This window comes from Pleurodeles waltl, chromosome 2_2, assembly GCF_031143425.1.
Source record: "Pleurodeles waltl isolate 20211129_DDA chromosome 2_2, aPleWal1.hap1.20221129, whole genome shotgun sequence".
Taxonomy (NCBI): Eukaryota; Metazoa; Chordata; class Amphibia; order Caudata; family Salamandridae; genus Pleurodeles; species Pleurodeles waltl.
The window spans coordinates 146,463,517-146,486,682 of record NC_090439.1 but is presented as its reverse complement, the minus strand read 5'-3'; positions in this window follow the sequence as shown (position 1 = coordinate 146,486,682).

The following is a 23,166-nucleotide window of genomic DNA, read 5'->3' as shown; positions in this document are numbered from 1 at the left end:
TTTGAGGTTTGCAAAGGATTCTGGGGAACAGAACCTGGTCCGAGCCCCACAAGTCACCCCATCTTGGATTCCCCTAGGTCTCTAGTTTTCAGAAATGCACATGTTTGGTAGGTTTCCCTTGGTGCCGGCTGAGCTAGAGGCCAAAATCTACAGGTAGGCACTTTGCAAAAAACACCTCTGTTTTCTTTCAAAAATTTGGATGTGTCCACGTTGCGCTTTGGTGCGTTTCCTGTCGCAGGCGCTAGGCCTACCCAGACAAGTGAGGTATCATTTTTATCGGGAGACTTGGGGGAACGCTGGGTGGAAGGAAATTTGTGGCTCCTCTCAGATTCCAGAACTTTCTGCCACAGAAATGTGAGGAACATGTTTTTTTTGGCCAGATTTTGAGGTTTGCAAAGGATTCTGGATAACAGAACCTGGTCCGAGCCCCACAAGTCACCCCATCTTGGATTCCCCTAGGTCTCTAGTTTTCAGAAATGCACAGGTTTGGTAGGTTTCCCTAGGTGCCGGCTGAGCTAGAGGCCAAAATCTACAGGTAGGCACTTTGCAAAAAACACCTCTGTTTTCTTTCAAAAATTTGGATGTGTCCACGTTGCGCTTTGGGGCGTTTCCTGTCGCGGGCGCTAGGGCTACCCACACAATTGAGGTATCATTTTTATCTGGAGACTTGGGGGAACACTGGGTGGAAGGAAATGTGTGGCTCCTCTCAGATACTCGAACTTTCTGCCACGGAAATGTGAGGAACATGTGTTTTTTTAGCCAGATTTTGAGGTTTGCAAAGGATTCTGGGTAACATAACCTGGTCCGAGCCCCACAAGTCACCCCATCTTGGATTCCCGTAGGTCTCTAGTTTTCAGAAATGCACCAGTTTGGTAGGTTTCCCTAGGTGCCGGCTGAGCTAGAGGCCAAAATCTACAGGTAGGCACTTTGCAAAAAACGCCTCTGTTTTCTTTCAAAAATTTGGATGTGTCCACGTTGCGCTTTGGGGCGTTTCCTGTCACGGGCGCTAGGCCTAGCCACAAAAGTGAGGTATTATTATTATCGGGAGACTTGGGGGAACGCTGGGTGGAAGGAAATTTGTGGCTCCTCTCAGATTCCAGAACTTTCTGCCACAGAAATGTGAGGAACATGTGTTTTTTTAGGCAAATTTTGAGGTTTGCAAAGGATTCTGGGTAACAGAACCTGGTCCGAGCCCCACAAGTCACCCCATCATGGATTCCCCCAGGTCTCTAGTTTTCAGAAATGCACAGGTTTGGTAGGTTTCCCTGGGTGCCGGCTGAGGTAGAGGCCAAAATCTACAGGTAGGCACTTTGCAAAAAACACCTCTGTTTTCTTTCAAATATTTGGATGTGTCCACGTTGCGCTTTGGGGCGTTTCCTGTCACGGGCGCTAGGCCTACCCACACAAGTGAGGTATCATTTTTATCGGGAGACTTGGGGGAACGCTGGGTGGAAGGAAATTTGTGGCTCCTCTCAGATTCCAGAACTTTCTGCCACAGAAATGTGAGGAACATGTGTTTTTTTATGCAAATTTTGAGGTTTGCAAAGGATTCTGGGTAACATAACCTGGTCCGAGCCCCACAAGTCACCCCATCTTGGATTCCCCTAGGTCTCTAGTTTTCAGAAATGCACAGGTTTGGTAGGTTTCCCTTGGTGCCGGCTGAGCTAGAGGCCAAACTCTACAGGTAGGCACTTTGCAAAAAACACCTCTGTTTTCTTTAAAAAATGTGGATGTGTCCACGTTGCGCTTTGGGGCGTTTCCTATCGCGGGCGCTAGGCCTACCCACACAAGTGAGGTATCATTTTTATCTGGAGACTTGGGGGAACGCTGGGTGGAAGTAAATTTGTGGCTCCTCTCAGATTCCAGAACTTTCTGCCACAGATATGTGAGGAACATGTGTTTTTTTTGCCAAATTTTGAGGTTTGCAAAGGATTCTGGGTAACATAACCTGGTCCGAGCCCGACAAGTCACCCCATCTTGGATTCCCCTAGGTCTCTAGTTTTCAGAAATGCACAGGCATGGTAGGTTTCCCTAGGTGCCGGCTGAGCAAGAGGCCAAAATCTACAGGTAGGCACTTTGCAAAAAAACACCTTTGTTTTCTTTCAAAAATTTGGATGTGTCCACGTTGCGCTTTGGGGTGTTTCCTGTCACGGGCGCTAGGCCTACCCACAAAAGTGAGGTATTATTTTTATCGGGAGACTTGGGGGAACGCTGGGTGGAAGGAAATTTGTGGCTCCTCTCAGATTCCAGAACTTTCTGCCACAGAAATGTGAGGAACATGTGTTTTTTTAGCCAAATTTTGAGGTTTGCAAAGGATTCTGGGGAACAGAACCTGGTCCGAGCCCCACAAGTCACCCCATCTTGGATTCCCCTAGGTCTCTAGTTTTCAGAAATGCACAGGTTTGGTAGGTTTCCCTTGGTGCCGGCTGAGCTAGAGGCCAAAATCTACAGGTAGGCACTTTGCAAAAAACACCTCTGTTTTCTTTCAAAAGTTTGGATGTGTCCACGTTGCGCTTTGGGGCATTTCCTGTTGCGGGCGCTAGGCCTACCCACACAAGTGAGGTATCATTTTTATCTGGAGACTTGGGGGAACGCTGGGTGGAAGTAAATTTGTGGCTCCACTCAGATTCCAGAACTTTCTGCCACAGAAATGTGAGGAACATGTTTTTTTTGGCCAAATTTTGAGGTTTGCAAAGGATTCTGGGTAACATAACCTGGTCCGAGCCCTACAAGTCACCCCATCTTGGATTCCCCTAGGTCTCTAGTTTTCAGAAATGCACAGGTGTGGTAGGTTTCCCTAGGTGCCGGCTGAGCTAGAGGCCAAAATCTACAGGTAGGCACTTTGCAAAAAACACCTCTGTTTTCTTTCAAAAATTTGGATGTGTCCACGTTGCGCTTTGGGGCGCGTCCTGTCGCGGGCGCTAGGCCTACCCACACAAGTGAGGTATCATTTTTATCTGGAGACTTGGGGGAACGCTGGGTGGAAGTAAATTTGTGGCTCCTCTCAGATTCCAGAACTTTCTGCCACAGAAATGTGAGGAACATGGGTTTTTTTTGCCAAATTTTGAGGTTTGCAAAGGATTCTGGGTAACATAACCTGGTCCGAGCCCCACAAGTCACCCCATCTTGGATTCCCCTAGGTCTCTAGTTTTCAGAAATGCACAGGTTTGGTAGGTTTCCCTAGGTGGCGGCTGAGCTAGAGGCCAAAATCTACAGGTAGGCACTTTGCAAAAAACACCTCTGTTTTCTTTAAAAAAATTTGATGTGTCCACGTTGCACTTTGGGGCGTTTCCTGTCACGGGCGCTAGGCCTACCCACACAAGTGAGGTATCAGTTTTATCGGGAGACTTGGGGGAACGCTGGGTAGAAGAACATTTGTGGCTCCTCTCAGATTCCAGAACTTTCTGCCACAGAAATGTGAGGAACATGTGTTTTTTTAGCAAAATTTTGAGGTTTGCAAAGGAATCTGGGTAACAGAACCTGGTCCGAGCCCCACAAGTCACCCCATCTTGGATTCCCCTAGGTCTCTAGTTTTCAGAAATGCACAGGTTTGGTACGTTTCCCTAGGTGCCGGCTGAGCTAGAGGCCAAAATCTACAGGTAGGCACTTTGCAAAAAACACCTCTGTTTTCTTCCAAAAATTTGGATGTGTCCACGTTGCGCTTTGGGGCGTTTCCTGTCGCGGGCGCTAGGCCTACCCACACAAGTGAGGTATCATTTTTATCTGGAGACTTGGGGGAACACTGGGTGGAAGGAAATTTGTGGCTCCTCTCAGATTCCAGAACTTTCTGCCACAGAAATGTGAGGAACATGTGTTTTTTTTGCCAAATTTTGAGGTTTGTAAAGGATTCTGGGTAACAGAACCTGGTCCGAGCCCCACAAGTCACCCCATCTTGTATTCCCGTAGGTCTCTAGTTTTCAGAAATGCACCGGTTTGGTAGGTTTGCCTAGGTGCCGGCTGAGCTAGAGGCCAAAATCTACAGGTAGGCACTTCGCAAAAAACACCTCTGTTTTCTTTTAAAAAATTGGATGTGTCCACGTTGCGCTTTGGGGCGTTTCCTGTCGCGGGCGCTAGGCCTACCCACACAAGTGAGGTATCATTTTTATCGGGAGACTTGGGGGAACGCTGGGTGGAAGGAAATTTGTGGCTCCTCTCAGATTCCAGAACTTTCTGCCACAGAAATGTGAGGAACATGTGTTTTTTTGGCCAAATTTTGAGGTTTGCAAAGGATTCTGGGGAACAGAACCTGGTCCGAGCCCCACAAGTCACCCCATCTTGGATTCCCCTAGGTCTCTAGTTTTTAGAAATGCACAGGTTTGGTAGGTTTCCCTTGGTGCCGGCTGAGCTAGAGGCCAAAATCTACAGGTAGGCACTTTGCAAAAAACACCTCTGTTTTCTTTCAAAAATTTTGATGTGTCCACGTTGCGCTTTGGTGCGTTTCCTGTCGCGGGCGCTAGGCCTACCCAGACAAGTGAGGTATCATTTTTATCGGGAGACTTGGGGGAACGCTGGGTGGAAGTAAATTTGTGGCTCCTCTCAGATTCCAGAACTTTCTGCCACAGAAATGTGAGGAACATGTGTTTTTTTTGCCAAATTTTGAGGTTTGCAAAGGAATCTGGGTAACAGAACATGGTCCGAGCCCCACAAGTCACCCCATCTTGGATTCCCCTAGGTCTCTAGTTTTCAGAAATGCACAGGTTTGGTAGGTTTCCCTATGTGCCGGCTGAGCTAGAGGCCAAAATCTACAGGTAGGCACTTTGCAAAAAACACCTCTGTTTTCTTTCAAAAATTTGGATGTGTCCATGTTGCGCTTTGGGGCGTTTCCTGTCGCGGGCGCTAGGCCTACCCACACAATTGAGGTATCATTTTTATCTGGAGACTTGGGGGAACACTGGGTGGAAGGAAATTTGTGGCTCCTCTCAGATACCCGAACTTTCTGCCACGGAAATGTGAGGAACATGTGTTTTTTTAGCCAGATTTTGAGGTTTGCAAAGGATTCTGTGTAAGTGAACCTGGTCCGAGCCCCACAAGTCACCCCATCTTGGATTCCCGTAGGCCTCTAGTTTTCAGAAATGCACCGGTTTGGTAGGTTTCCCTAGGTGCCGGCTGAGCTAGAGGCCAAAATCTAAAGGTAGGCACTTTGCAAAAAACACCTCTGTTTTCTTTCAAAAATTTGGATGTGTCCACGTTGCGCTTTGGTGCGTTTCCTGTCGCAGGCGCTAGGCCTACCCAGACAAGTGAGGTATCATTTTTATCGGGAGACTTGGGGGAACGCTGGGTGGAAGGAAATTTGTGGCTCCTCTCAGATTCCAGAACTTTCTGCCACAGAAATGTGAGGAACATGTGTTTTTTTAGCCAGATTTTGAGGTTTGCAAAGGATTCTGGGTAACAGAACCTGGTCCGAGCCCCAAAAGTCACCCCATCTTGGATTCCCCTAGGTCTCTAGTTTTCAGAAATGCACAGGTTTGGTAGGTTTCCCTAGGTGTCGGCTGAGCTAGAGGCCAAAATCTACAGGTAGGCACTTTGCAAAAAACACCTCTGTTTTCTTTAAAAAATGTGGATGTGTCCACGTTGCGCTTTGGGGCGTTTCCTGTCGCGGGCGCTAGGCCTACCCACACAAGTGAGGTATCATTTTTATCGGGAGACTTGGGGGAACGCTGGGTGGAAGGAAATTTGTGGCTCCTCTCAGATTCCAGAACTTTCTGCCACAGAAATGTGAGGAACATGTGTTTTTTTAGCCAAATTTTGAGGTTTGCAAAGGAATCTGGGTAACAGAACCTGGTCCGAGCCCCACAAGTCACCCCATCTTGGATTCCCCTAGGTCTCTAGTTGTCAGAAATGCACAGGTTTGGTAGGTTTCCCTAGGTGCCGGCTGAGCTAGAGGCCAAAATCTACAGGTAGGCACTTTGCAAAAAACACCTCTGTTTTCTTTAAAAAATGTGGATGTGTCCACGTTGCGCTTTGGGGCGTTTCCTGTCGCGGGCGCTAGGCCTACCCACACAAGTGAGGTATCATTTTTATCGGGAGACTTGGGGGAATGCTGGGTGGAAGGAAATTTGTGGCTCCTCTCAGATTCCAGAACTTTCTGCCACAGAAATGTGAGGAACATGTGTTTTTTTAGCCAAATTTTGAGGTTTGCAAAGGATTCTGGGGAACAGAACCTGGTCCGAGCCCCACAAGTCACCCCATCTTGGATTCCCCTAGGTCTCTAGTTTTCAGAAATGCACATGTTTGGTAGGTTTCCCTTGGTGCCGGCTGAGCTAGAGGCCAAAATCTACAGGTAGGCACTTTGCAAAAAACACCTCTGTTTTCTTTCAAAAATTTGGATGTGTCCACGTTGCGCTTTGGTGCGTTTCCTGTCGCAGGCGCTAGGCCTACCCAGACAAGTGAGGTATCATTTTTATCGGGAGACTTGGGGGAACGCTGGGTGGAAGGAAATTTGTGGCTCCTCTCAGATTCCAGAACTTTCTGCCACAGAAATGTGAGGAACATGTTTTTTTTGGCCAGATTTTGAGGTTTGCAAAGGATTCTGGGTAACAGAACCTGGTCCGAGCCCCACAAGTCACCCCATCTTGGATTCCCCTAGGTCTCTAGTTTTCAGAAATGCACAGGTTTGGTAGGTTTCCCTAGGTGCCGGCTGAGCTAGAGGCCAAAATCTACAGGAAGGCACTTTGCAAAAAACACCTCTGTTTTCTTTCAAAAATTTGGATGTGTCCACGTTGCGCTTTGGGGCGTTTCCTGTCGCGGGCGCTAGGGCTACCCACACAATTGAGGTATCATTTTTATCTGGAGACTTGGGGGAACACTGGGTGGAAGGAAATTTGTGGCTCCTCTCAGATACTCGAACTTTCTGCCACGGAAATGTGAGGAACATGTGTTTTTTTAGCCAGATTTTGAGGTTTGCAAAGGATTCTGGGTAACATAACCTGGTCCGAGCCCCACAAGTCACCCCATCTTGGATTCCCGTAGGTCTCTAGTTTTCAGAAATGCACCAGTTTGGTAGGTTTCCCTAGGTGCCGGCTGAGCTAGAGGCCAAAATCTACAGGTAGGCACTTTGCAAAAAACGCCTCTGTTTTCTTTCAAAAATTTGGATGTGTCCACGTTGCGCTTTGGGGCGTTTCCTGTCACGGGCGCTAGGCCTAGCCACAAAAGTGAGGTATTATTATTATCGGGAGACTTGGGGGAACGCTGGGTGGAAGGAAATTTGTGGCTCCTCTCAGATTCCAGAACTTTCTGCCACAGAAATGTGAGGAACATGTGTTTTTTTAGGCAAATTTTGAGGTTTGCAAAGGATTCTGGGTAACAGAACTTGGTCCGAGCCCCACAAGTCACCCCATCATGGATTCCCCCAGGTCTCTAGTTTTCAGAAATGCACAGGTTTGGTAGGTTTCCCTAGGTGCCGGCTGAGGTAGAGGCCAAAATCTACAGGTAGGCACTTTGCAAAAAACACCTCTGTTTTCTTTCAAATATTTGGATGTGTCCACGTTGCGCTTTGGGGCGTTTCCTGTCACGGGCGCTAGGCCTACCCACACAAGTGAGGTATCATTTTTATCGGGAGACTTGGGGGAACGCTGGGTGGAAGGAAATTTGTGGCTCCTCTCAGATTCCAGAACTTTCTGCCACAGAAATGTGAGGAACATGTGTTTTTTTATGCAAATTTTGAGGTTTGCAAAGGATTCTGGGTAACATAACCTGGTCCGAGCCCCACAAGTCACCCCATCTTGGATTCCCCTAGGTCTCTAGTTTTCAGAAATGCACAGGTTTGGTAGGTTTCCCTAGGTGCCGGCTGAGCTAGAGGCCAAACTCTAAAGGTAGGCACTTTGTAAAAAACACCTCTGTTTTCTTTAAAAAATGTGGATGTGTCCACGTTGCGCTTTGGGGCGTTTCCTATCGCGGGCGCTAGGCCTACCCACACAAGTGAGGTATCATTTTTATCTGGAGACTTGGGGGAACGCTAGGTGGAAGTAAATTTGTGGCTCCTCTCAGATTCCAGAACTTTCTGCCACAGATATGTGAGGAACATGTGTTTTTTTTGCCAAATTTTGAGGTTTGCAAAGGATTCTGGGTAACATAACCTGGTCCGAGCCCGACAAGTCACCCCATCTTGGATTCCCCTAGGTCTCTAGTTTTCAGAAATGCACAGGCATGGTAGGTTTCCCTAGGTGCCGGCTGAGCAAGAGGCCAAAATCTACAGGTAGGCACTTTGCAAAAAAACACCTTTGTTTTCTTTCAAAAATTTGGATGTGTCCACGTTGCGCTTTGGGGTGTTTCCTGTCACGGGCGCTAGGCCTACCCACAAAAGTGAGGTATTATTTTTATCGGGAGACTTGGGGGAACGCTGGGTGGAAGGAAATTTGTGGCTCCTCTCAGATTCCAGAACTTTCTGCCACAGAAATGTGAGGAACATGTGTTTTTTTTGCCAAATTTTGAGGTTTGCAAAGGATTCTGGGTAACATAACCTAGTCCGAGCCACACAAGTCACCCCATCTTGGATTCCCCTAGGTCTCTAGTTTTCAGAAATGCACAGGTTTGGTAGGTTTCCATAGGTGCCGGCTGAGCTAGAGGCCAAAATCTACAGGTAGGCACTTTGCAAAAAACACCTCTGTTTTCTTTCAAATATTTGGATGTGTCCACGTTGCGCTTTGGGGCGTTTCCTGTCACGGGCGCTAGGCCTACCCACACAAGTGAGGTATCATTTTTATCGGGAGACTTGGGGGAACGCTGGGTGGAAGGAAATTTGTGGCTCCTCTCAGATTCCAGAACTTTCTGCCACAGAAATGTGAGGAACATGTGTTTTTTTAGGCAAATTTTGAGGTTTGCAAAGGATTCTGGGTAACATAACCTGGTCCGAGCCCCACAAGTCACCCCATCTTGGATTCCCCTAGGTCTCTAGTTTTCAGAAATGCACAGGTTTGGTAGGTTTCCCTAGGTGCCGGCTGAGCTAGAGGCCAAAATCTACAGGTAGGCACTTTGCAAAAAAACACCTCTGTTTTCTTTCAAAAATTTGGATGAGTCCACGTTGCGCTTTGGGGTGTTTCCTGTCATGGGCGCTAGGCCTACCCACAAAAGTGAGGTATTATTTTTATCGGGAGACTTGGGGGAACGCTGGGTGGAAGGAAATTTGTGGCTCCTCTCAGATTCCAGAACTTTCTGCCACAGAAATGTGAGGAACATGTGTTTTTTTAGCCAAATTTTGAGGTTTGCAAAGGATTCTGGGTAACATAACCTGGTCCGAGCCCCACAAGTCACCCCATCTTGGATTCCCCTAGGTCTCTAGTTTTCAGAAATGCACAGGTTTGGTAGGTTTCCCTAGGTGCCGGCTGAGCTAGAGGCCTAAATCTACAGGTAGGCACTTTGCAAAAAACACCTCTGTTTTCTTTAAAAAATGTGGATGTGTCCACGTTGCGCTTTGGGGCGTTTCCTGTCGCAGGCGCTAGGCCTACCCACACAAGTGAGGTATCATTTTTATCTGTAGACTTGGGGGAACGCTGGGTGGAAGTAAATTTTTGGCTCCTCTCGGATTCCAGAACTTTCTGCCACAGAAATGTGAGGAACATGTGTTTTTTTTGCCAAATTTTGAGGTTTGCAAAGGATTCTGGGTAACATAACCTGGTCCGAGCCCCACAAGTCACCCCATCTTGGATTCCCCTAGGTCTCTAGTTTTCAGAAATGCACAGGTTTGGTAGGTTTCCCTAGGTGGCGGCTGAGCTAGAGGCCAAAATCTACAGGTAGGCACTTTGCAAAAAACACCTCTGTTTTCTTTAAAAAAATTTGATGTGTCCACGTTGCACTTTGGGGCGTTTCCTGTCACGGGCGCTAGGCCTACCCACACAAGTGAGGTATCAGTTTTATCGGGAGACTTGGGGGAACGCTGGGTAGAAGAACATTTGTGGCTCCTCTCAGATTCCAGAACTTTCTGCCACAGAAATGTGAGGAACATGTGTTTTTTTAGCCAAATTTTGAGGTTTGCAAAGGAATCTGGGTAACAGAACCTGGTCCGAGCCCCACAAGTCACCCCATCTTGGATTCCCCTAGGTCTCTAGTTTTCAGAAATGCACAAGTTTGGTACGTTTCCCTAGGTGCCGGCTGAGCTAGAGGCCAAAATCTACAGGTAGGCACTTTGCAAAAAACACCTCTGTTTTCTTTCAAAAATTTGGATGTGTCCACGTTGCGCTTTGGGGCGTTTCCTGGCGCGGGCGCTAGGCCTACCCACACAAGTGAGGTATCATTTTTATCTGGAGACTTGGGGGAACGCTGGGTGGAAGTAAATTTGTGGCTCCTCTCAGATTCCAGAACTTTCTGCCACAGAAATGTGAGGAACATGTGGTTTTTTTGCCAAATTTTGAGGTTTGCAAAGGATTCTGGGTAACATAACCTGGTCCGAGCCACACAAGTCACCCCATCTTCGATTCCCCTAGGTCTCTAGTTTTCAGAAATGCACAGGTTTGGTAGGTTTCCCTAGGTGCCGGCTGAGCTAGAGGCCAAAATCTACAGGTAGGCACTTTGCAAAAAACACCTCTGTTTTCTTTCAAATATTTGGATGTGTCCACGTTGCGCTTTGGGGCGTTTCCTGTCACGGGCGCTAGGCCTACCCACACAAGTGAGGTATCATTTTTATCGGGAGACTTGGGGGAACGCTGGGTGGAAGGAAATTTGTGGCTCCTCTCAGATTCCAGAACTTTCTGCCACAGAAATGTGAGGAACATGTGTTTTTTTAGGCAAATTTTGAGGTTTGCAAAGGATTCTGGGTAACATAACCTGGTCCGAGCCCCACAAGTCACCCCATCTTGGATTCCCCTAGGTCTCTAGTTTCCAGAAATGCACAGGTTTGGTAGGTTTCCCTAGGTGCCGGCTGAGCTAGATGCCAAAATCTACAGGTAGGCACTTTGCAAAAAAACACCTCTGTTTTCTTTCAAAAATTTGGATGTGTCCACGTTGCGCTTTGGGGTGTTTCCTGTCATGGGCGCTAGGCCTACCCACAAAAGTGAGGTATTATTTTTATCGGGAGACTTGGGGGAACGCTGGGTGGAAGGAAATTTGTGGCTCCTCTCAGATTCCAGAACTTTCTGCCACAGAAATGTGAGGAACATGTGTTTTTTTTGCCAAATTTTGAGGTTTGCAAAGGATTCTGGGTAACATAACCTGGTCCGAGCCCGACAAGTCACCCCATCTTGGATTCCCCTAGGTCTCTAGTTTTCAGAAATGCACAGGCATGGTAGGTTTCCCTAGGTGCCGGCTGAGCAAGAGGCCAAAATCTACAGGTAGGCACTTTGCAAAAAAACACCTTTGTTTTCTTTCAAAAATTTGGATGTGTCCACGTTGCGCTTTGGGGTGTTTCCTGTCACGGGCGCTAGGCCTACCCACAAAAGTGAGGTATTATTTTTATCGGGAGACTTGGGGGAACGCTGGGTGGAAGGAAATTTGTGGCTCCTCTCAGATTCCAGAACTTTCTGCCACAGAAATGTGAGGAACATGTGTTTTTTTTGCCAAATTTTGAGGTTTGCAAAGGATTCTGGGTAACATAACCTAGTCCGAGCCACACAAGTCACCCCATCTTGGATTCCCCTAGGTCTCTAGTTTTCAGAAATGCACAGGTTTGGTAGGTTTCCATAGGTGCCGGCTGAGCTAGAGGCCAAAATCTACAGGTAGGCACTTTGCAAAAAACACCTCTGTTTTCTTTCAAATATTTGGATGTGTCCACGTTGCGCTTTGGGGCGTTTCCTGTCACGGGCGCTAGGCCTACCCACACAAGTGAGGTATCATTTTTATCGGGAGACTTGGGGGAACGCTGGGTGGAAGGAAATTTGTGGCTCCTCTCAGATTCCAGAACTTTCTGCCACAGAAATGTGAGGAACATGTGTTTTTTTAGGCAAATTTTGAGGTTTGCAAAGGATTCTGGGTAACATAACCTGGTCCGAGCCCCACAAGTCACCCCATCTTGGATTCCCCTAGGTCTCTAGTTTTCAGAAATGCACAGGTTTGGTAGGTTTCCCTAGGTGCCGGCTGAGCTAGAGGCCAAAATCTACAGGTAGGCACTTTGCAAAAAAACACCTCTGTTTTCTTTCAAAAATTTGGATGAGTCCACGTTGCGCTTTGGGGTGTTTCCTGTCATGGGCGCTAGGCCTACCCACAAAAGTGAGGTATTATTTTTATCGGGAGACTTGGGGGAACGCTGGGTGGAAGGAAATTTGTGGCTCCTCTCAGATTCCAGAACTTTCTGCCACAGAAATGTGAGGAACATGTGTTTTTTTAGCCAAATTTTGAGGTTTGCAAAGGATTCTGGGTAACATAACCTGGTCCGAGCCCCACAAGTCACCCCATCTTGGATTCCCCTAGGTCTCTAGTTTTCAGAAATGCACAGGTTTGGTAGGTTTCCCTAGGTGCCGGCTGAGCTAGAGGCCTAAATCTACAGGTAGGCACTTTGCAAAAAACACCTCTGTTTTCTTTAAAAAATGTGGATGTGTCCACGTTGCGCTTTGGGGCGTTTCCTGTCGCAGGCGCTAGGCCTACCCACACAAGTGAGGTATCATTTTTATCTGTAGACTTGGGGGAACGCTGGGTGGAAGTAAATTTTTGGCTCCTCTCGGATTCCAGAACTTTCTGCCACAGAAATGTGAGGAACATGTGTTTTTTTTGCCAAATTTTGAGGTTTGCAAAGGATTCTGGGTAACATAACCTGGTCCGAGCCCCACAAGTCACCCCATCTTGGATTCCCCTAGGTCTCTAGTTTTCAGAAATGCACAGGTTTGGTAGGTTTCCCTAGGTGGCGGCTGAGCTAGAGGCCAAAATCTACAGGTAGGCACTTTGCAAAAAACACCTCTGTTTTCTTTAAAAAAATTTGATGTGTCCACGTTGCACTTTGGGGCGTTTCCTGTCACGGGCGCTAGGCCTACCCACACAAGTGAGGTATCAGTTTTATCGGGAGACTTGGGGGAACGCTGGGTAGAAGAACATTTGTGGCTCCTCTCAGATTCCAGAACTTTCTGCCACAGAAATGTGAGGAACATGTGTTTTTTTAGCCAAATTTTGAGGTTTGCAAAGGAATCTGGGTAACAGAACCTGGTCCGAGCCCCACAAGTCACCCCATCTTGGATTCCCCTAGGTCTCTAGTTTTCAGAAATGCACAAGTTTGGTACGTTTCCCTAGGTGCCGGCTGAGCTAGAGGCCAAAATCTACAGGTAGGCACTTTGCAAAAAACACCTCTGTTTTCTTTCAAAAATTTGGATGTGTCCACGTTGCGCTTTGGGGCGTTTCCTGGCGCGGGCGCTAGGCCTACCCACACAAGTGAGGTATCATTTTTATCTGGAGACTTGGGGGAACGCTGGGTGGAAGTAAATTTGTGGCTCCTCTCAGATTCCAGAACTTTCTGCCACAGAAATGTGAGGAACATGTGGTTTTTTTGCCAAATTTTGAGGTTTGCAAAGGATTCTGGGTAACATAACCTGGTCCGAGCCACACAAGTCACCCCATCTTCGATTCCCCTAGGTCTCTAGTTTTCAGAAATGCACAGGTTTGGTAGGTTTCCCTAGGTGCCGGCTGAGCTAGAGGCCAAAATCTACAGGTAGGCACTTTGCAAAAAACACCTCTGTTTTCTTTCAAATATTTGGATGTGTCCACGTTGCGCTTTGGGGCGTTTCCTGTCACGGGCGCTAGGCCTACCCACACAAGTGAGGTATCATTTTTATCGGGAGACTTGGGGGAACGCTGGGTGGAAGGAAATTTGTGGCTCCTCTCAGATTCCAGAACTTTCTGCCACAGAAATGTGAGGAACATGTGTTTTTTTAGGCAAATTTTGAGGTTTGCAAAGGATTCTGGGTAACATAACCTGGTCCGAGCCCCACAAGTCACCCCATCTTGGATTCCCCTAGGTCTCTAGTTTCCAGAAATGCACAGGTTTGGTAGGTTTCCCTAGGTGCCGGCTGAGCTAGATGCCAAAATCTACAGGTAGGCACTTTGCAAAAAAACACCTCTGTTTTCTTTCAAAAATTTGGATGTGTCCACGTTGCGCTTTGGGGTGTTTCCTGTCATGGGCGCTAGGCCTACCCACAAAAGTGAGGTATTATTTTTATCGGGAGACTTGGGGGAACGCTGGGTGGAAGGAAATTTGTGGCTCCTCTCAGATTCCAGAACTTTCTGCCACAGAAATGTGAGGAACATGTGTTTTTTTTGCCAAATTTTGAGGTTTGCAAAGGATTCTGGGTAACATAACCTGGTCCGAGCCCCACAAGTCACCCCATCTTGGATTCCCCTAGGTCTCTAGTTTTCAGAAATGCACAGGTTTGGTAGGTTTCCCTAGGTGCCGGCTGAGCTAGAGGCCAAAATCTACAGGTAGGCACTTTGCAAAAAACACCTCTGTTTTCTTTAAAAAATGTGGATGTGTCCACGTTGCGCTTTGGGGCGTTTCCTGTCGCGGGCGCTAGGCCTACCCACACAAGTGAGGTATCATTTTTATCTGGAGACTTGGGGGAACGCTGGGTGGAAGTAAATTTGTGGCTCCTCTCAGATTCCAGAACTTTCTGCCACAGAAATGTGAGGAACATGTGTTTTTTTTGCCAAATTTTGAGGTTTGCAAAGGATTCTGGGTAACATAACCTGGTCCGAGCCCCACAAGTCACCCCATCTTGGATTCCCCTAGGTCTCTAGTTTTCAGAAATTCACAGGCTTGGTAGGTTTCCCTAGGTGCCGGCTGAGCTAGAGGCCAAAATCTACAGGTAGGCACTTTGCAAAAAACACCTCTGTTTTCTTTCAAAAATTTGGATGTGTCCACGTTGCGCTTTGGTGTGTTTCCTGTCACGGGCGCTAGGCCTACCCACAAAAGTGAGGTATTATTTTTATCGGGAGACTTGGGGGAACGCTGGGTGGAAGGAAATTTGTGGCTCCTCTCAGATTCCAGAACTTTCTGCCACAGAAATGTGAGGAACATGTGGTTTTTTTTGCCAAATTTTGAGGTTTGCAAAGGATTCTGGGTAACATAACCTAGTCCGAGCCACACAAGTCACCCCATCGTGGATTCCCCTAGGTCTCTAGTTTTCAGAAATGCACAGGTTTGGTAGGTTTCCATAGGTGCCGGCTGAGCTAGAGGCCAAAATCTACAGGTAGGCACTTTGCAAAAAACACCTCTGTTTTCTTTCAAATATTTGGATGTGTCCACGTTGCGCTTTGGGGCGTTTCCTGTCACGGGCGCTAGGCCTACCCACACAAGTGAGGTATCATTTTTATCGGGAGACTTGGGGGAACGCTGGGTGGAAGGAAATTTGTGGCTCCTCTCAGATTCCAGAACTTTCTGCCACAGAAATGTGAGGAACATGTGTTTTTTTAGGCAAATTTTGAGGTTTGCAAAGGATTCTGGGTAACATAACCTGGTCCGAGCCCCACAAGTCACCCCATCTTGGATTCCCCTAGGTCTCTAGTTTTCAGAAATGCACAGGTTTGGTAGGTTTCCCTAGGTGCCGGCTGAGCTAGAGGCCAAAATCTACAGGTAGGCACTTTGCAAAAAAACACCTCTGTTTTCTTTCAAAAATTTGGATTTGTCCACGTTGCGCTTTGGGGTGTTTCCTGTCATGGGCGCTAGGCCTACCCACAAAAGTGAGGTATTATTTTTATCGGGAGACTTGGGGGAACGCTGGGTGGAAGGAAATTTGTGGCTCCTCTCAGATTCCAGAACTTTCTGCCACAGAAATGTGAGGAACATGTGTTTTTTTAGCCAAATTTTGAGGTTTGCAAAGGATTCTGGGTAACATAACCTGGTCCGAGCCCCACAAGTCACCCCATCTTGGATTCCCCTAGGTCTCTAGTTTTCAGAAATGCACAGGTTTGGTAGGTTTCCCTAGGTGCCGGCTGAGCTAGAGGCCAAAATCTACAGGTAGGCACTTTGCAAAAAACACCTCTGTTTTCTTTAAAAAATGTGGATGTGTCCACGTTGCACTTTGGGGCGTTTCCTGTCGCGGGCGCTAGGCCTACCCACACAAGTGAGGTATCATTTTTATCTGGAGACTTGGGGGAACGCTGGGTGGAAGTAAATTTTTGGCTCCTCTCGGATTCCAGAACTTTCTGCCACAGAAATGTGAGGAACATGTGTTTTTTTTGCCAAATTTTGAGGTTTGCAAAGGATTCTGGGTAACATAACCTGGTCCGAGCCCCACAAGTCACCCCATCTTGGATTCCCCTAGGTCTCTAGTTTTCAGAAATGCACAGGTTTGGTAGGTTTCCCTAGGTGGCGGCTGAGCTAGAGGCCAAAATCTACAGGTAGGCACTTTGCAAAAAACACCTCTGTTTTCTTTAAAAAAATTTGATGTGTCCACGTTGCACTTTGGGGCGTTTCCTGTCACGGGCGCTAGGCCTACCCACACAAGTGAGGTATCAGTTTTATCGGGAGACTTGGGGGAACGCTGGGTAGAAGAACATTTGTGGCTCCTCTCAGATTCCAGAACTTTCTGCCACAGAAATGTGAGGAACATGTGTTTTTTTAGCCAAATTTTGAGGTTTGCAAAGGAATCTGGGTAACAGAACCTGGTCCGAGCCCCACAAGTCACCCCATCTTGGATTCCCCTAGGTCTCTAGTTTTCAGAAATGCACAAGTTTGGTACGTTTCCCTAGGTGCCGGCTGAGCTAGAGGCCAAAATCTACAGGTAGGCACTTTGCAAAAAACACCTCTGTTTTCTTTCAAAAATTTGGATGTGTCCACGTTGCGCTTTGGGGCGTTTCCTGTCGCGGGCGCTAGGCCTACCCACACAAGTGAGGTATCATTTTTATCTGGAGACTTGGGGGAACACTGGGTGGTAGGAAATTTGTGGCTCCTCTCAGATTCCAGAACTTTCTGCCACAGAAATGTGAGGAACATGTGTTTTTTTTGCCAAATTTTGAGGTTTGCAAAGGATTCTGGGTAACAGAACCTGGTCCGAGCCCCACAAGTCACCCCATCTTGTATTCCCGTAGGTCTCTAGTTTTCAGAAATGCACCGGTTTGGTAGGTTTGCCTAGGTGCCGGCTGAGCTAGAGGCCAAAATCTACAGGTAGGCACTTCGCAAAAAACACCTCTGTTTTCTTTTAAAAAATTGGATGTGTCCACGTTGCGCTTTGGGGCGTTTCCTGTCGCGGGCGCTAGGCCTACCCACACAAGTGAGGTATCATTTTTATCGGGAGACTTGGGGGAACGCTGGGTGGAAGGAAATTTGTGGCTCCTCTCAGATTCCAGAACTTTCTGCCACAGAAATGTGAGGAACATGTGTTTTTTTAGCCAAATTTTGAGGTTTGCAAAGGATTCTGGGGAACAGAACCTGGTCCGAGCCCCACAAGTCACCCCATCTTGGATTCCCCTAGGTCTCTAGTTTTCAGAAATGCACAGGTTTGGTAGATTTCCCTTGGTGCCGGCTGAGCTAGAGGCCAAAATCTACAGGTAGGCACTTTGCAAAAAACACCTCTGTTTTCTTTCAAAAATTTGGATGTGTCCACGTTGCGCTTTGGTGCGTTTCCTGTCGCGGGCTCTAGGCCTACCCAGACAAGTGAGGTATCATTTTTATGGGGAGACTTGGGGGAACGCTGGGTGGAAGGAAATTTGTGGCTCCTCTCAGATTCCAGAACTTTCTGCCACAGAAATGTGAGGAACATGTGTTTTTTTAGGCAAATTTTGAGGTTTGCAAAGGAATCTGGGTAACAGAACATGGTCCGAGTCCCACAAGTCACCCCATCTTGGATTCCCCTAGGTCTCTAGTTTTCAGAAATGCACAGGTTTGGTAGGTTTCCCTAGGTGCCGGCTGAGCTAGAGGCCAAAATCTACAGGTAGGCACTTTGCAAAAAACACCTCTGTTTTCTTTCAAAAATTTGGATGTGTCCACGTTGCGCTTTGGGGCGTTTCCTGTCGCGGGCGCTAGGCCTACCCACACAATTGAGGTATCATTTTTATCTGGAGACTTGGGGGAACACTGGGTGGAAGGAAATTTGTGGCTCCTCTCAGATACCCGAACTTTCTGCCACGGAAATGTGAGGAACATGTGTTTTTTTAGCCAGATTTTGAGGTTTGCAAAGGATTCTGGGTAACTGAACCTGGTCCGAGCCCCACAAGTCACCCCATCTTGGATTCCCGTAGGTCTCTAGTTTTCAGAAATGCACCGGTTTGGTAGGTTTCCCTAGGTGCCGGCTGAGCTAGAGGCCAAAATCTAAAGGTAGGCACTTTGCAAAAAACGCCTCTGTTTTCTTTAAAAAATTTGGATGTGTCCAAGTTGCGCTTTGGGGCGTTTCCTGTCATGGGCGCTAGGCCTACCCACAAAAGTGAGGTATCATTTTTATCGGGAGACTTGGGGGAACGCTGGGTGGAAGGAAATTTGTGGCTCCTCTCAGATTCCAGAACTTTCTGCCACAGAAATGTGAGGAACATGTGTTTTTTTAGGCAAATTTTGAGGTTTGCAAAGGATTCTGGGTAACAGAACCTGGTCCGAGCCCCACAAGTCACCCCATCTTGGATTCCCCTAGGTCTCTAGTTTTCAGAAATGCACAGGTTTGGTAGGTTTCCCTAGGTGCCGGCTGAGCTAGAGGCCAAAATCTACAGGTAGGCACTTTGCAAAAAACACCTCTGTTTTCTTTAAAAAATGTGGATGTGTCCACGTTGCGCTTTGGGGCGTTTCCTGTCGCGGGCGCTAGGCCTACCCACACAAGTGAGGTATCATTTTTATCGGGAGACTTGGGGGAACGCTGGGTGGAAGGAAATTTGTGGCTCCCCTCAGATTCCAGAACTTTCTGCCACAGAAATGTGAGGAACATGTGTTTTTTTAGCCAAATTTTGAGGTTTGCAAAGGATTCTGGGGAACAGAACCTGGTCCGAGCCCCACAAGTCACCCCATCTTGGATTCCCCTAGGTCTCTAGTTTTCAGAAATGCACAGGTTTGGTAGGTTTCCCTTGGTGCCGGCTGAGCTAGAGGCCAAAATCTACAGGTAGGCACTTTGCAAAAAACACCTCTGTTTTCTTTCAAAAATTTGGATGTGTCCACGTTGCGCTTTGGTGCGTTTCCTGTCGCAGGCGCTAGGCCTACCCAGACAAGTGAGGTATCATTTTTATCGGGAGACTTGGGGGAACGCTGGGTGGAAGGAAATTTGTGGCTCCTCTCAGATTCCAGAACTTTCTGCCACAGAAATGTGAGGAACATGTGTTTTTTTAGCCAGATTTTGAGGTTTGCAAAGGATTCTGGGTAACAGAACCTGGTCCGAGCCCCACAAGTCACCCCATCTTGGATTCCCCTAGGTCTCTAGTTTTCAGAAATGCACAGGTTTGGTAGGTTTCCCTAGGTGCCGGCTGAGCTAGAGGCCAAAATCTACAGGTAGGCACTTTGCAAAAAACACCTCTGTTTTTTTCAAAAATTTGGATGTGTCCACGTTGCGCTTTGGGGCGTTTCCTGTCGCGGGCGCTAGGCCTACCCACACAATTGAGGTATCATTTTTATCTGGAGACTTGGGGGAACACTGGGTGGAAGGAAATTTGTGGCTCCTCTCAGATACCCGAACTTTCTGCCACGGAAATGTGAGGAACGTGTGTTTTTTTAGCCAGATTTTGAGGTTTGCAAAGGATTCTGGGTAACATAACCTGGTCCGAGCCCCACAAGTCACCCCATCTTGGATTCCCGTAGGTCTCTAGTTTTCAGAAATGCACTGGTTTGGTAGGTTTCCCTAGGTGCCGGCTGAGCTAGAGGCCAAAATCTACAGGTAGGCACTTTGCAAAAAACGCCTCTGTTTTCTTTCAAAAATTTGGATGTGTCCACGTTGCGCTTTGGGGCGTTTCCTGTCACGGGCGCTAGGCCTAGCCACAAAAGTGAGGTATTATTATTATCGGGAGACTTGGGGGAACGCTGGGTGGAAGGAAATTTGTGGCTCCTCTCAGATTCCAGAACTTTCTGCCACAGAAATGTGAGGAACATGTGTTTTTTTAGGCAAATTTTGAGGTTTGCAAAGGATTCTGGGTAACAGAACGTGGTCCGAGCCCCACAAGTCACCCCATCATGGATTCCCCCAGGTCTCTAGTTTTCAGAAATGCACAGGTTTGGTAGGTTTCCATAGGTGCCGGCTGAGCTAGAGGCCAAAATCTACAGGTAGGCACTTTGCAAAAAACACCTGTTTTCATTCAAAAATTTGGATGTGTCCACGTTGCGCTTTGGGGTGTTTCCTGGCGCGGGCGCTAGGCCTACCCACACAAGTGAGGTATCATTTTTATCTGGAGACTTGGGGGAACGCTGGGTGGAAGTAAATTTGTGGCTCCTCTCAGATTCCAGAACTTTCTGCCACAGAAATGTGAGGAACATGTGTTTTTTTTGCCAAATTTTGAGGTTTGCAAAGGATTCTGGGTAACATAACCTGGTCCGAGCCACACAAGTCACCCCATCTTGGATTCCCCTAGGTCTCTAGTTTTCAGAAATGCACAGGTTTGGTAGGTTTCCCTAGGTGCCGGCTGAGCTAGAGGCCAAAATCTACAGGTAGGCACTTTGCAAAAAACACCTCTGTTTTCTTTCAAATATTTGGATGTGTCCACGTTGCGCTTTGGGGCGTTTCCTGTCACGGGCGCTAGGCCTACCCACACAAGTGAGGTATCATTTTTATCGGGAGACTTGGGGGAACGCTGGGTGGAAGGAAATTTGTGGCTCCTCTCAGATTCCAGAACTTTCTGCCACAGAAATGTGAGGAACATGTGTTTTTTTAGGCAAATTTTGAGGTTTGCAAAGGATTCTGGGTAACATAACCTGGTCCGAGCCCCACAAGTCAACCCATCTTGGATTCCCCTAGGTCTCTAGTTTCCAGAAATGCACAGGTTTGGTAGGTTTCCCTAGGTGCCAGCTGAGCTAGAGGCCAAAATCTACAGGTAGGCACTTTGCAAAAAAACACCTCTGTTTTCTTTCAAAAATTTGGATGTGTCCACGTTGCGCTTTGGGGTGTTTCCTGTCATGGGCGCTAGGCCTACCCACAAAAGTGAGGTATTATTTTTATCGGGAGACTTGGGGGAACGCTGGGTGGAAGGAAATTTGTGGCTCCTCTCAGATTCCAGAACTTTCTGCCACAGAAATGTGAGGAACATGTGTTTTTTTTGCCAAATTTTGAGGTTTGCAAAGGATTCTGGGTAACATAACCTGGTCCGAGCCCCACAAGTCACCCCATCTTGGATTCCCCTAGGTCTCTAGTTTTCAGAAATGCACAGGTTTGGTAGGTTTCCCTAGGTGCCGGCTGAGCTAGAGGCCAAAATCTACAGGTAAGCACTTTGCAAAAAACACCTCTGTTTTCTTTAAAAAATGTGGATGTGTCCACGTTGCGCTTTGGGGCGTTTCCTGTCGCGGGCGCTAGGCCTACCCACACAAGTGAGGTATCATTTTTATCTGGAGACTTGGGGGAACGCTGGGTGGAAGTAAATTTGTGGCTCCTCTCAGATTCCAGAACTTTCTGCCACAGAAATGTGAGGAACATGTGTTTTTTTTGCCAAATTTTGAGGTTTGCAAAGGATTCTGGGTAACATAACCTGGTCCGAGCCCCACAAGTCACCCCATCTTGGATTCCCCTAGGTCTCTAGTTTTCAGAAATTCACAGGCTTGGTAGGTTTCCCTAGGTGCCGGCTGAGCTAGAGGCCAAAATCTACAGGTAGGCACTTTGCAAAAAACACCTCTGTTTTCTTTCAAAAATTTGGATGTGTCCACGTTGCGCTTTGGTGTGTTTCCTGTCACGGGCGCTAGGCCTACCCACAAAAGTGAGGTATTATTTTTATCGGGAGACTTGGGGGAACGCTGGGTGGAAGGAAATTTGTGGCTCCTCTCAGATTCCAGAACTTTCTGCCACAGAAATGTGAGGAACATGTGTTTTTTTTGCCAAATTTTGAGGTTTGCAAAGGATTCTGGGTAACATAACCTGGTCCGAGCCACACAAGTCACCCCATCTTGGATTCCCCTAGGTCTCTAGTTTTCAGAAATGCACAGGTTTGGTAGGTTTCCATAGGTGCCGGCTGAGCTAGAGGCCAAAATCTACAGGTAGGCACTTTGCAAAAAACACCTCTGTTTTCTTTCAAATATTTGGATGTGTCCACGTTGCGCTTTGGGGCGTTTCCTGTCACGGGCGCTAGGCCTACCCACACAAGTGAGGTATCATTTTTATCGGGAGACTTGGGGGAACGCTGGGTGGAAGGAAATTTGTGGCTCCTCTCAGATTCCAGAACTTTCTGCCACAGAAATGTGAGGAACATGTGTTTTTTTAGGCAAATTTTGAGGTTTGCAAAGGATTCTGGGTAACATAACCTGGTCCGAGCCCCACAAGTCACCCCATCTTGGATTCCCCTAGGTCTCTAGTTTTCAGAAATGCACAGGTTTGGTAAGTTTCCCTAGGTGCCGGCTGAGCTAGAGGCCAAAATCTACAGGTAGGCACTTTGCAAAAAAACACCTCTGTTTTCTTTCAAAAATTTGGATGTGTCCACGTTGCGCTTTGGGGTGTTTCCTGTCATGGGCGCTAGGCCTACCCACAAAAGTGAGGTATTATTTTTATCGGGAGACTTGGGGGAACGCTGGGTGGAAGGAAATTTGTGGCTCCTCTCAGATTCCAGAACTTTCTGCCACAGAAATGTGAGGAACATGTGTTTTTTTAGCCAAATTTTGAGGTTTGCAAAGGATTCTGGGTAACATAACCTGGTCCGAGCCCCACAAGTCACCCCATCTTGGATTCCCCTAGGTCTCTAGTTTTCAGAAATGCACAGGTTTGGTAGGTTTCCCGAGGTGCCGGCTGAGCTAGAGGCCAAAATCTACAGGTAGGCACTTTGCAAAAAACACCTCTGTTTTCTTTAAAAAATGTGGATGTGTCCACGTTGCGCTTTGGGGCGTTTCCTGTCGCGGGCGCTAGGCCTACCCACACAAGTGAGGTATCATTTTTATCTGGAGACTTGGGGGAACGCTGGGTGGAAGTAAATTTGTGGCTCCTCTCAGATTCCAGAACTTTCTGCCACAGAAATGTGAGGAACATGTGTTTTTTTTGCCAAATTTTGAGGTTTGCAAAGGATTCTGGGTAACATAACCTGGTCCGAGCCCCACAAGTCACCCCATCTTGGATTCCCCTAGGTCTCTAGTTTTCAGAAATGCACAGGTTTGGTAGGTTTCCCTAGGTGGCGGCTGAGCTAGAGGCCAAAATCTACAGGTAGGCACTTTGCAAAAAACACCTCTGT